Below are 12,535 nucleotides of genomic sequence, written 5' to 3' on the forward strand. Positions count from 1 at the left end.
TTCATTGTTTTCATTGGCTGTTTCATGAGAGGAACCCGAAAACCAATTTATTTTAATCATAATTATTATTATTTATGTGGCATGTTAGATAATTTTCGGTCCTTAATGAATATCTCACAACTAATAATAAGCTGAATAATAGACCCTTAGTTTTCACATACTATGATGACGCGTTTTAACGGTCATCAATATCGCAAATCCTGCAGTTTTTTATTTTTTCATTTTTTTTTTTTTTTTTTAAATGTATGTACATTTATAACACTATACTTAGTATTATATTATCTTTGCATCAAATAAAAAAAAAATTGTTAACGCTGCTAATTTTCTGTAATTTCACATATTTGCATATTTATGAGGTAATTATTTAAATAAAAAAAAAACACATAATTTTAGCATTGAATTCAATAATAAATATTCACATTCAAAATATTCTGTTTTTAGAAACTTTACCATTCTCCTGAAATCCACAATCTCCACCTGCTGCTACAAACATCACCAGTAGGTGGCGCGATAAGATAAACACAAAAAGAGGCCGTCAAGACACGACTTGGAAAATATGGACCAAGCGGTGAGTATGAGACATTTGTAGTTTGTTGTGATCTCAGCTTAGAGGATAAAGTGGAGAATGGATAGATAGATCTAACAGTACAGTACTGTAGTGAGAACATATAGAAACTTATGAACATATATATGATGTCTGTTGACAAAACATTTTCAGCTGTCTAAACTTAGAAATGAAAGTTCACCTGCTGCCTTAAAAACTCAACTAAAGCTTCCATTCATATTCACATAACGTAACAAATCCAGCATTAGCAGTCACATCACTTACTACTGAAGTTCAAGCGCACATATCCAAGCTGTGCTGCCTCAAAAGGTTCATTTAGATATAGTAATGAAAAATAACCTGGCTATTACTATAGTAAGTCACTGACAAAATACATACCACCAATACGGTCACACTTTATATTAGGTGTCTTAAACTACTATGCACTTACATAAAAAGAAATGTTAAATGTACTTATTGTGTTCATGTTGTGTTGCAAAAGGATTAGTTCACTTTCAAATGAAAATTAGCCCAAGATTTACTCACCCTCAAATGACACCCCTGCTTTGTACTGTGTTTGCATCAGCACCAAGAGAAATTATATTGATCTATTTGTCGCCTTACTCAAAAGTTCTAAAGTCGAATGAACTATTTTCTAAAACCAGAGGCTGACAAGAATATGAATCACTTCATGGAAATGATGCATCTCGTTGACATCAACAGCATGTCGTGTTTTTTGTACTGTGCAGATGCATTATGGTCCAGGTCAGGAGTGCAAAAGCTTTATGTGAGAGACGTACTCAAGCTGTTGGCTTTTGTTGCTCTGAGAATAAAGGAACTGAAGCCTCTGGCTGTGGAGATGGACACATGATTCTCCAGTGTTAGTGCAGCGGTGCATTAACTCTGAGCCCCTTCTGCACATACTCTTTGTGTTGAAATGTACAAAACTGTAAAAATGATTCAACATTTTTTATTAGGTAATTTATTATTATTTGTTTTTTTTTTATTTATTAATTAAAAAATACTTTTTTGTTAATTTAATATATTATAAATTAACAAAAAATATAATTTAATAATTTAATTTACTACAATTATAATTTAATTTATTATAATTTAACCCTGTAAAACCTGATAAGCTTGATATATATAGGCAGGAAAATCTACTTTATTCAAATGGAACAGATTAACGAACCTTTAGAGAAAATATTTTTAAAAATCTTAAAAAAAAAAAAAAAATTGCATAATGTGCTTTTGTTCATATGTCTTGGTTTCATTTTTACCCTTTCAGTTTAATGTTTAGCGTTTCTTTACACTCTAAAAATGCTGGGTTAAAAGTGATTGGGTTATTTTAACACAGCGGTTGGGTGCTGGGTAGTTTTATTTAACTCAACTATTGTTTAAAAATGACTATATGTCTGGCTTAAAATGAACCCAAAATAGGTTGGAAATTAAAAATCAGACACATAATTATTAGAGGAAACAATAATAATCAAAAGGTGAACATTTATTAATAAGCGATTTATTAAATGTTTATTGTTTAATTATTATTTATTAAACTAATTAATAAATGTTCATTTATTAAACCTATTAATAAATGTTCATTTCCAACATACTTTGGGTTCATTTTAAGCAAGAAATACAGTAATTTTTAAACAATAGTTGAGTTGAATAAAACTACCCAGCATGTTGGGCAAACATTTAACCCAACCGCTGGGTTAAAACAACCCAATCGTGGGGTTAAAATAACCCAGTCAGTGGGTTAAAAGCACTTAATCACTGGGTTAAAACAACCCATTCTCTGGGTTAAAATAACCCATTCTCTGGGTTAAAATAACCCAATTTCTGGGTTAAAACAACCCAATTTCTGGGTTAAAACAACCCAATCTCTGGGTTAAAAAAACCCATTCGCTTGGTTAAAACAACCCAATCGCTGAGTTAAAACAACCCAATTTCTGCTTTTGTCCATTTTAAACCTAACTTGGGTTGTTTTTAACCCAGCATTTTTTTGAGTATAGTTGATTATGTTCACCTGTCAATCATTAAGTTCCCTTTTTACCCCTATATTACTCCCTGTTCTGTTCAGTCAGTTCTTGTCTCTTGCTAAGTGGTGTTAGTGTCTGTTTCCTTGTGTAATTACTCCTCGTTTATTAAAAGTATTGCCTGTGATTTCTCTGCGTCATGCATCTCCTCAACACCAGCATTTACTTGACACATATCTGATACATCAGGCTTTTATTGCTCATATAGCATAATAATGGAGAATACTGAGCATACTGAGAATACTTTGCAACCAGGAACATTCAGGCCCTAATAAAGCCTAATCTTTTGTCCCATGTGAGACGGGCCCATCCATAAAACATGCGTCCCCGACCATCCCTGTGAATTTAAGTGACGACTCATGTCTAAACCCTGATATTTCACTGAGAACATGAGAATTACTTTCACGGGTATCAAGCTCACTTTTCTTTCACAACAATGGTTATTATGTTTGTTTTTATTGCCATACCAGCATCTATGGCTATTTTCATGACAAGATCAATCTATTTTAAAATGAACAAATAGTAATAACATAAAAAACAACAACTGACAATATCACATCATTATAACAAACATTACAATGGTTATTATGAATTGTAATGCCTATATATCACTATGTTCATAAGGTTCATAAGTGAAATAAATCTGTTTTGCTAATTAGTGAATATAGTCAATAGACTATCTGTTACACCACACTGGAGAGTGGCCTGTACTGTGTATTGAGTTTGCCTATAGGATGCTTCTCTGTCCTTCATGCCTCTCTGGGCCCATTAGACGACTGAAATGATGTGTGTACCAGAGCCTGTCGATGACTGAACAGAGGCTGTTCTCCTTGCTGGGGGCGATGCAGACTGGCTATTGTGATAAAGAGGTACTGTGGTGACATGTCATGTGCTCATTATGTTCAATACCTCCAAACTGGTCCTGGAAAGTACAGCAAACCGTATATTGTTCCATGAAATAATACCCTAAATGTGTCATATTATGTAAGGAATAATTGACGACGGGCTGTTGAATTATTAGAAAATAATGCACACCTGAGGTGGTGATGTGGCCACGATGCGAAGCTGAGTGCAATATTTTTCTAATAATTCAACAGCCCGTTGTCAATTATTCCGCTTATACTACAATTACCACACCTCAAAACATTGTTCAGATAATGTATTTCAAGACATTTGTCAGGTTTTTGTCCTTAAAACGCTCTTGCGTGTGGGACTAACTGCTTACGCATCTAATCGCACGCCTCTCAACAGTGTTCGGCAGCAGCGTCTCTACTAATAGCAAAACTGTAAGTTTATCTGCTTCAAGAACAGCGGCGTTATTACCTCAATAGTGAGAAATTTCATGTAGCTTTTAAGTTGTTAAACTATTTTACTAATTAAATCGTCAGAGCAGCGGTCACAACATGTTTCTGTGCGAGTGTGTGTCCATACTGTATGTGTGTGTGTATGAGTGGGAGAGAGAGAGTATGTGCTTTCTATTAACATGTATTTTTGTGGCAAAATCCTATTGTTATCCTATTGTTAACTATAATTATTCGCTTGGTCAGTGTTGTTGTAGGTTTTGTTTCTTTTGCTGTTGTAGGCTGTAAGGACCTTTGAAATAACCGAAATCATTTGGCGAAGTGATATGGGACTGTAATGCGGTCAAGACCTGCCTGGAACTACTTTAGCCGTGCGTTTCCCTGAAAATAATTGCACACCTTAGAACGTTTGTCAACCAATCAGAATCAAGCATTCAACAGACCCGTATAAGCCATTTTAAAGGGCACCTATTATGCCCCTTTTCACAAGATGTAATATAAGTCTCTGGTGTCCCCAGAATGTGTCTGTGAAGTTTCAGCTCAAAATCCCCCACAGATCATTTATTATAGCTTGTCAAATTTGCCCCTATTTGGGTGTGAGCAAAAACACGGCGTTTTTGTGTGTGTCCCTTTAAATGCAAATGAGCTGCTGCTCCCGGCCCCCTTTCCAGAAGAGGGCGGAGCTTTAACAGCGCACGCTTCGGTTGCTCAAAAAGAACAAAGCTGGAGAATCTCACGCAGCCAAAATGACGAACGGTGTTCAGCCTTACATTGTTCAAACCGGAGTCGACACTGATGGAGAGACTCAGGAAGAAGTTACAACTTTCAGAATGAAACTGGATGTTTCTGAATGGTTAGTGGATAAATTTATGTAGTTGCTGTGAAGTTGATTCGACTCATCGACTAGCATGTGCCGTCATGTTAATCTTTTGTGCAAATCCAGCATTGAATTGACCCTCGTTTGTGAAGCAGTCCGGCGTAAAATGACGACATGTCAACAACACTCTACTACAACAACTCTTCCTCTTCTCTAAAGCAGCCCAACATGGCCTCACCCCCTTTGTTGTGTGTTCACAGGGGCGGGGTTTATGTAAATTTTTGGGTTAGTGATGTCACTAACCCGGGAAGAAGCTCGTTGTAGTCCCTACCAGCCATTTAAAAAGTGATTTTTGTAAAAGAAAATATCTCCCTTTGCATTGAACTTTGAGCATCATAACTTTGCAGATGTTGTTTATGCTCAAACAGCAACATTACACACCAACTAAAATTAAAAAAGTGAAATCATAATCAACCACCCCTATAATAATTTCATTCTCTTCATATCATTTGTAAATAAACATGTCAAAGCCAGCCTAAAAGTTACAAATATTAAGGCAAAAACGGTTGCAAACATTCCTGATGCCCCCTACTTCAAATCACACAAACACACACAGTTAAACTTTGTTTATTAAAATACATAATAATTAATAGGGGCTCAGAAAATATTAAAAATATATAAAAGTGTCCTAAACCTTAGAAGATGACCTATTTCATGTTGGCAGAGAGAATTATTTTGTCTTTACTGACCCAGTGTTGGGTCATTGAGTTGAGGTACAGGCTTAGCATCCAATATCTCCAAAGAAGAAGGGGGTTGGAAAGTGATTGTGTGACAATTTACAGCAAGGATGCCTGAACATGAGCTTTATTTCCTTTGATTGGACAGCCTTTCTCTTCACAACAATCTGGAGCTTTCACTGCATTGCCTGTTTCAATGTGGAGCAAATTTAATGCTCTATTTGTGTCATCTTCCCAGGGGCATTCAATAGCGGCAGGCTGCGTATCACCCTTCGTTACGGTCCTTTTACGGTCGTTTAAAGTTTTTCAAAACTCTATCATGGCAACATTTTCCATGTGTGAGTGTTTTTAAGAAGGAGGCTCAGTAACAGACAAATTATAGTGACTTGGTTTTGGAGCAATTAGGATAAAGTAGGACAAAAATGCACATTATTTGTGTGGTTTTATATATATAAACCCCCCATAATGTCCCATGTAAATACATGAATACACTGACTGTCTGAACGGAGCACTTCAGTAATAATGACTGGAGCTTAATCCCGTCACAACTGTCCTGAAATCGCCATGGATTTGCTCTGGGTCACTTAATCCATGGAGGAGAAGGCTAAAGCTCATTGTAATTCTGGGATGGCTTGAGCATAGAGTTGAAAGTGGAGTACATTGGGGCTGCAACATGACATTAAACACCATATTTCACGACTGTGTGCTGAATGTAAAGATGTAAATATCAGTATCACTGAGGAAAGTGGTTATTGTTGCCATACTTTACATCTTTGGTTTGAAACACTGGTGCTTTGTTTGGTGATGTGGGGCAGGGGGTGATTAGGAGATTTACTTATGTTACTCATTGTAGGAGTAAATATCTACCATCATAACCGGGACACCCTCAGGGTAAAGAGCACGGATGACACAGATGAGCACCATCCGATTGTTTTTGCTGTCTCATTGGACAGATCCGAGGGGAGACCCCTGCGCCCGTGGTCTCCTGACCCGCTTTTCAACACTGTCCGAAGATCAAAACCGAACCCCAAAATCACTCCAGTCCAACTGCGTTTCGCCATCACTCTGGTTCGCTAGAAAGTCACGTGTCGTGACATTGTGTTCACATGACTTCGTCTTCTAGCCAATTGGATGCCACCTTTCAATCTGAGTTAACCAAGAGGATAGGGGAAAAATAATTTTCCCTTTGCCTGTCGTCCGGTTTTTATTAATCTTTTCGCAAACGTCGAAAGTGGTGTCCATCTGCTTCCAGTAGCACCAAAGGTAAAGCTGCTTTTCAAGCTTCTATGTTTAGGGTGTTTTGTTTTGAATTCTGCAATCAAAATTTGAAAGAAAATTGATAACATGTAACTTGCATACATAATGTATTTTTGCATTCCTTTTGATTGAAAACAAATGCATAAATGTTGACGTTATACTTAATTTTGATTGATCGTACTATAAATAGCATTACAAAATGATCCAGATGTTGGTTTAAAACATCTCCACTGTATCCGCTTCTAGGCCGACTGTAGGTCAAACATATCATTTATTCATGAATCGCTACAACTATTGTTTAAACCTTGCTGGACATTGTTGCTGGATTTGATTCTCGAGGACATTCCTAAACGAGTCGCTACACCTAATTAAACAAATACAAAAGAGCAGTACATGTTTGAGGAAAGTGTGAGAGAATTGGTCCTTTATTTCTTCCTCACTGCTGCCTGCACAACAATACATACATTTAACTACGTTTATGTAGGATAATTTAATTACTGGATAATTACCACAAGACTTGTCTGTGGATATATGCAGCGCCTTTGTATGTGACAGATAGTTGAGGCGGCATTGTGCCGGAATTGACTTTGATCCGAACTGAAAATATCAGAACAAAAGCAACGTACAGCCACTATCCAGATTATCATCATAATATAATAGCTTTATCAATTCATGCTCTTGGCTTTACTAGGGTGATTCAGAGTCTGATTTAAATCTTAAAGTCATTTTTGGCTATCCATGAATATGCAACTGTAGTTACTGTGTCACTTTTCCATGTCCTTGTATGAAAATGACAAACATGTGTGGCTTTTCTTTGATCAGAGAATGGTTCATGTCTTATACCAGAACCTCTTCTGCAATATTTGTTTATCAGTGGATAGACATGATCAGAATCTGTGAACTCTATGACGTTTCCATTATTTTCGAAGCTATTAAACTGAGTGAATGCTTTACAGAGACACTGACAAGGTAATTATTATTTCAAGAAAATGTTAGCTATGTTTTGTATTCCTTAGTTGGATCACGTTTGAGAAATCATTTTGTTTTCTTATGACTGTTCCTAAAATTTGAACCAATTAGTGGGTTTATTAAATATAAAATAAACCACCTTTCTAAATGTTGTCTGGGTGTAATTGTGAGTTTGTGTTCAATCACAGTAACTTCTGGTTTCTTCCTATAAACTTCAGTATACTAAATAATACCTGTTCCCACAGTAAAATGCTGGGTTAAAAGCAACCCAAGTTGGGTTGAAAATGGACAAACCCAGTGATTGGGTTGTTTTAACCCAACTAGTCTTGCTTAAAATGAACCCAAAATAAGTTGGAAATTAAAAATCAGACACATAATTACTAGAGGCAACAATAATAATCAAAAGGTGAACATTTATTAATAAGTTTATTGTTTAAATATTATTTATTAAACATATTAATAAATGTTAATTTCCAACATATTTTGGGTTCATTTTAAGCAAGCAATACAGTATTTTTTAAGCAATAGTTGAGTTAAATAAAACTACCCACACTGAACCCAATCGCTGGGTTTGTCCATTTTCAACCCAACTTGGGTTGTTTTTAACCCAGCGTTTTTTAGAGTGTAGACAGGACAATATTATAAAACTATATGACAATAAAATAAAAATAATAATATTATGGAACAATAAATCCCTAGAGATCATTCACCTTCATGCATGTTTCAGTTATAATAGATTTGCCATTGTTTTCTGCTCTTCTCACATGCACGTTGTTACATTTGTTTGCTCTTGTTCTCATTTTTAATACATTTTTACCTTTTGATAGTCATTCTGTGTGTGTACAAGAGATTTTATAATGTCCAAGATTTCCACATTTAATTAAACCCATTTTGGGTTCATTTTAATCCAGCAATGTAGTAATTTTGCACCAAAATTTAGGTGAAAAAAACAACCCAGCATGTTGGGTCAAACATTTAACCCAACATGCTGGGTCAAAACAACCTGGCGTTGGGTTCGTCCCTTTTTGACCCAGCGCTGGGTTGCCAAAATAATTCAAATTGGGTTGTTTTTAACCCACACTCTAAAACAAATCTGTAAAAATAGGGCACAATGAACTGTATTAATTTGACAGAATTTTCATTATTTATTTTTTCAGGTGTTTTACCTGTATTTTGAACTTCATTGCGTTGTGTTTTAGGGTTAACAGAAATATCCATAAAATTACTGTGCTGGTAATTTTCTGCCAGTACATTATCCGTTTTTTACAGAATTTTTTTTACAGTGCAGCATTTTTTAGAGTATACAGTTAAAAGTTACAATTAATGATATTGTATATAATACATAAATAAAGTGGTCTCTTTTTAATGTTTTTTTTCATTGTTAATATCTCCTTCCTGTATTAACGCATGCCTCAGTAGGTTTAAATAAGAGATGTCATTCTTTATGTGAACTAAAGCCTCAATCACACTGCAGACAGGGAAATACATGTTTCTACATTGAATGCCGTGCAGAGATGCGCAGTGGAAACGGGGGGGGGGGTTTTCTGAGCATTGCTCAGCCATGCACAAAGCGTGCTTAATTTGATAGCCGCTACAGAGGAAGAGGCCAGAAGCTCTTTAGTAGAAAGCTTGACCCACTTTCCCAATCAGATGTCATGAGCAGCGCTGCTCTTACAACGCTCTACAGGCCAGAATCACTGATGGGCTCCTGAAAACAGTGGGGGTGATCCGATAGTTAAACTGAAGTACTGTGCTATTCTGTACAACAGTAGACTGTGAGATATGTAATTACATTCAGTGGTAATGTCAATACTTAATCGGTTGTGCAATAATATTTTAAAAATATATTACAGCTCTTGCTGTCTTAGTATAACAAAGCATGTAAAACCCTGCAAAAAAAGACAAAAGAATGTCTGAATCAAACCAGATTTGACTTTTGGGTTGGGTGTAACTCACATAAGTGCCAGTGAAAAACAAAAGACTGTATAGAAAGAAGCAGTAAAATGTCCTTTAAAGAGGAAGATCGTTCTAATGAAAGTTTCCTGATTTAAATTTAAGTGTAAAAGTAACTTATCCCAGATCAGCATTTACAGTGAAACTTTATCCTGGATCAGCAATCGAAAACAGTGAAATTTTGATCACACTTTAGATTAGTGACCAGTTCTCACTATTAACTATGATTTTTGCCTTAATAAACTCCTAATTACTGCTTATTAATAGTTTGTAAAGTAGTTAAGTTTAGGTATTGGGTATGATGTAGAATATGGTCATGCAGAATAAAGTATTAAAATGTGCTTTATACCAAAGACTTTATATATATATAGAAAGACGTTCCACTCGTATTATTTTGAATGGGAGAATGTGCAACGTGCAAAATGGCGGAATAAGTCCCGCCTTCTAAATAAGAGCTAATCGCCGATTGGTAAAGTCATCGCGTCACTGCAGCGGCCGTTAGAAGCTCCGGTTCTTATAGAAACAGTCAGACGCACACTTCATATAGAGACGTGCATTCGCATCATTTTGATCCAGCCTGAAAAATGCAGTTTTTTGTCATGATTCGAGCGTTTAGAAACAAATTTATGAGACAGTTGTTGTCAGATTTCATTGGTGATTTCAAATATGAAATTTAATCGAAATCTTGGCAAACAGTTTTGGAGAATTTGATGTTTCCCCATTCAGAGAGATAGGAGCTGCACTTGCATGACCGAGAGGCGTTTCAAGGATGGCCGCCGAGTGAAATGACTTGTCTTAAAGGGACTTCGTTTATACTAATAAACAGCCAATATCATAGTGATATGCATGCTAATAAGCAACTAGTTCAACTAAAGTGTTACCGAAATCTTCCTGCCATGAATTCTCTATGTGCAAGCTGAGGTCATAAATAAAATGTTTGTTGGCATGAAAGCACTCATTCACAACAGCAAATTAGAGATTCATTGTGGTGTGTGAGTTAACTGGGATTCATCTGATTTGTCAATATATTATTATACAGTTTCCATTGAGGGTGATTTTACAGTAGATTCTTTGGATAATGTTTAGGACCCTGAAGCACCTCCAAACACTAAAATTGTTGTTTTACAGACATTTGAATTGAAATTTCCACTATTAAATTTACATAGAATTGCTTGTGTTTTGGTATTACATCAAATTTGTGTTTTTTAAAAGGAAATTTTCTGTATTTTTACAGAATAATGTGTAATTTTAGATAAAATGTTGATTAATATTTTACAGATTTTTTTTTCTTTCTGTAAAAATAGAAAAAAGGAAACGAATGTATAACTAGCTACAAAAACATTTAAGATAATGTGTTGGTTAAAGTGAGGTTTCTTTAAGGTTAAATAATGGTATTTGTACATACACTGTAAAAAATGATTTTAACATTAAAAGACTGTAAAAATGCTACAGTAAAAAACTTAATTTGTTAACAGAAAGTTTCCGTACTATATATGGTGAATAACTGTTATAGATTACATTTAATGTAATTTTACAGTAAAATACTGTACAGTGAAAAACATAAATTGACATTCCCAGAATTTCCAACTTCACATTTGATGTATTTTCATTGAAATAACTGTTTCTTCTTAGTTTTTTCTAATCAGTTATGTACAGTAAGGTTTTATGTTATGTCTAATGTTGTTAAATTAATGTTCATTGCATTTTTTAATGTGATGTGTGTTACCGTGATGGTGTTTATTGTGTGAATGACACTGTGCTCCTTCTATATATTAGACCTTCTCAGCTTGTGATGAGATTTGATTCATCATGTGACTCTCATCACTATTTGTTATTGGTGGTTGTCAGTGTATTACAAAGGTACAAAGCAGATGTTAGTACTTCATTGGGTTGTTAAATTAACATTATATCAGTTAACTTTTTTTTTTTTTTTTTTTTTTACTGTAAATTTAAGTTAAATCTGTAAAACCTCAAATGTTGCTACCATATTTTTTACTGTAAATTTCTGGCAACCACAGCTGCCGGGTTTTTTATTTATTTATTTATTTATTTATTTATTTTTTACAGTATTTGTGTTTTAGAGGTGTATGAGCATGTATTCTAACATTTAATGTACATTAAAAGTAAAAGATTTTATGGGATTATAAGGAGAATTACAGTAATAAACAGTAATTATTAGATAAGAAATTACTGTTTTTTACTGACAGTATTTTTCTGTTTTTAAACAGATATTTTCTGGTGCCCCTGCTGTGAGAAAATTACCATTTTTTTACGTTTTTTATACAGTGTAGATCCAGACTGGCTACACAATGCGGTATATTTACTATTAGTGTGAGTGCTAATGTCTAACTTACTAATAAAAGAAAACAAGAAACCTGGATTCAGCCTTGTTTAAACATCTGTTTGTTAATGCATGGACTTTTGCATCAGTGTGTTCATGTGTAGGAAAGACGAGTTTGAAAAACAGCTAATTTGAAGCAAACATGCCTCAAACGGTGCCATATGTGGCCATTTTGTTTTCTGCACAACCTCCTCACATCAGACAGAAGTGAAACTCTAATTAGATCTAACAATGCAAAAACAAAGCTCTTCTACCTCAGAGGCATTATGGACCCAAAAGTGTTTCAGAATCAGACCTGATTCATCTATGATCCCCTTTGCACAAAACAATGCCATCTGTTTGGGCCTGATTGGCCCTTATGAAAGTGTGTTGTGTATAATCCTGCCTCATGATTAATGGCTCATCCTGCTGTCTTAACATTTTTTTTTTCTTCAAAAATGTATCTACTGTTCAACATGCTCTTGAGCTTTTAATATCTGAATTCATCAAGATGTGAACCATCTCTACTATGACACGCAAACTCTTATTTTTTTATAACTCAGGAGGTTTATAAGGCCTGGCACAGATCGTAGTGGAT

At 35.0% G+C, this 12,535-nt stretch overlaps 1 long non-coding RNA gene across 1 annotated transcript in view; it reads left to right on the forward strand.

Annotated features, from left to right (window-relative positions):
* Window positions 1-12,535, forward strand: part of LOC127513925 (uncharacterized) — a 757,994-nt gene that overhangs the window by 649,084 nt on the left and 96,375 nt on the right. The gene's annotated exons all lie outside the window — the stretch shown is intronic.

Source organism: Ctenopharyngodon idella, chromosome 6 (genome assembly GCF_019924925.1).
Source record: "Ctenopharyngodon idella isolate HZGC_01 chromosome 6, HZGC01, whole genome shotgun sequence".
In the NCBI taxonomy this organism is placed as follows: domain Eukaryota; kingdom Metazoa; phylum Chordata; class Actinopteri; order Cypriniformes; family Xenocyprididae; genus Ctenopharyngodon; species Ctenopharyngodon idella.